This window comes from Pinus tabuliformis, chromosome Q (genome assembly GCF_031772625.1).
Source record: "Pinus tabuliformis cultivar Carrire ecotype Pingquan chromosome Q, CPIR1, whole genome shotgun sequence".
In the NCBI taxonomy this organism is placed as follows: Eukaryota; Viridiplantae; Streptophyta; class Pinopsida; order Pinales; family Pinaceae; genus Pinus; species Pinus tabuliformis.
In genome coordinates, this window is record NC_142296.1 from 744,812,158 (window position 1) to 744,814,765 (window position 2,608).

Consider the following 2,608-nt stretch of genomic DNA (forward strand, 5'->3'; position numbering starts at 1 on the left):
ATATGAATATGCTCCACTCATGAGATTGATCATGAAATATTTCAGCTGTGAGGGACGATTCTCTCGTCTTTATGCTTATCACATCAGGTTACTCATGCATTTCACCAGGGTGCGGATGATGAACATTTTGTATTTCATCTGCTGGAATATTGAGAGGATGACTACCTTTATACAGCATAGAACCCCTCAGCAGCAACTCAACAATGTCTATCATTTTTCTCTTATAAAGATTTTGGTGGTTCATCAGCTTGGTTTGCAGGGCATCACTTGGGATGACTTCATCTCACGTGATTTCTTCAGAGCTTCACGAAGAGTATCAGAGGTGAAACACGAGGGTGAACCTTCTCAGTAGTATGAGCGTCATGAGACCAGGCCTATTTTCATTACATATCAGAGAGGCTATCCGAAAGGCACCAGACCTTTGTTTGCAGCAGCAAAGCGAGTGTTATCTCCACCTGGCGTGGAAGGGGCCTCGCTTCTGACATCAGCACCACAGGCACAGGTACAGGACAAGGGTAAGAAGCCCATGCATGAGAAGGGGCCTTCAAGTGAGCCATCAGGTTTCATTCACATTCCTGATGATGAGACAGCTACGGATTTAGAGAAGTCCAGATATAGAAGGATTATCGAGGAACAAGAAACAAACATTCAAGCTTTGGAAATTCAGTTGGAGATGGCCAAATGGAACATCAAGTATCTAGAGCAGAGAAATAAGTAGCTTGAAGACCAGCATGCGATCATAGAGCTACAGAACACCCGTGAGAATCGCCAAGCTGCCCGACATAGGAGGATTGAGTTCACTTCTCTAGAGCGACAGGTCAATGAGGATCGAGAATCTAATCTCGAGAGGGTCAACATTTACTTGGAGAAGCGGCTGAACAAGGCCAATAGAGATAATGCATTGTTGAGACACATGGTTGTCCACTACAGGGCACGGAACCAAGTTTGCAAGGCTCGGATAAGGAATCTAAAGGCGAAATTGAAGAAGGCAATCAGCAAGCAAAAGAAGCAAAGGGAGCTCGATCGTCTTCAGATTTTGGCCGAGGCCTCTTTAGCTCATCATCACACTTGATAAGGAAACTCCAGCCCAAATTTCAAGAGATTTGGGGCATTTTTGGTCATTTTGGAATTTTTGTGTTAAAAAACAGGCTTTTTCCCTATATGCGCCGCGCACCTTGCGCGACGCATAGGATTGGGAGCTCCAAATTACAAATGGCTTGCAGTTTTGGATTTGTCATGAAAAATCATGAATTTTGGTACTTGGAAAAGAAATTTGGGCAAGTTTTGGGTCCCCAAAAGGTCAAAAAACATGCAAAAAATGACCTCACTGCCCCTATTTTGACACACAGGAAGCAGTCTTGGGAGAATGCACTTTTGGAGGGGCAAATGGACACCAAATTGGAAAATTCCACTTGGGTTGGAAAGTAGACAGGTAGGAATTTCCAACAAGCCAACCTGAGCTCAATTTGGACTTCATCAAGTGCCTTAAAATCAGCAGCAAAGTAGCGCGGTGCATATAGATTTTTAGCCCAATTTTTCATCTTTCAGCTCAGAAATTCGGCCAGTTTGACTAGTTTTGCTTTATGATGTAATTTTTTACTTCTCTTGATGTAATTGATTGAACATGATGTAATTGATTGAACATGATGTAATTTTGACACTTAGTTACTTGTTCTAGAAGATTCATTCACCAAAGAGTGAAAATTTAATGAATGAATCAGTTTCCTACCTTATAGAGGCAAGTTGTTTTGACTGCCTAGATTTTAGTGCTTTGTTTAGAATTAGTTGAAACAGCTCCTAGAATGATGAGCTCGACCCCTAGAGGCAAGGGAATAGGTTGGCTTGCCTATATTATGTAATTTCTAAGTCATTTTCAGGGTTGGACTCTTGGGAAAAGCTTGACACTCTATTGTACATTCACTTCTGCATTTTTGGCAAAGGAAAGACCAGGGTTTTGCAGCACTGTTTGGGATCCATGTGGCTTTATGTGTTTATAGTGTGCTTATTTCAGTAATTATAATTTGTTATGTGTATCATTTTCCTTCTCTCATCTTCTGCAATTGAACAAATGAAGTGTTAAGGTAGAATCCATAGATTGTTATGCTCTGCCTTTGAATTTGTTTGATTTTCCATGTTTTCATCTGTTTAAGGAGAATCCTTGAAAGCTTCTTGCTCTCCTTAGCTTCTCACCAGTCAGATATAGCCATTCATTCTCTTTAAAAGCATCAAGATGATCACCTACCTTGCCCCAAATAGACCTCTGCAAAAACTGTGTCTCATCCCCGCACCCAAAATTGCCTTTCCCTTTGATTCAACAAAAACCTCAAAAATCAACCTCAAACTCCTTGTACTTCATACCTAGCCTAAGATTAATTGCAAATATAGTCATCTCGGGCCTCATCGATTACCTTTTTCCGAGATTGACCCGGAGAGAGCCCTCTCTTGTCCTCGTAGGGCTAGCTACGAGGCTAAGCATGGTTTGATGTGGACCTAGAACCTTGTCTTTTCAGCCTGAGACAAATCTAGGCTCTAACAATGTTTAATAGCGACATCCTGCCTATACAAGAGATGTTTCACTTTCAACTTTTCCCCACTATTTCTAGTGAGT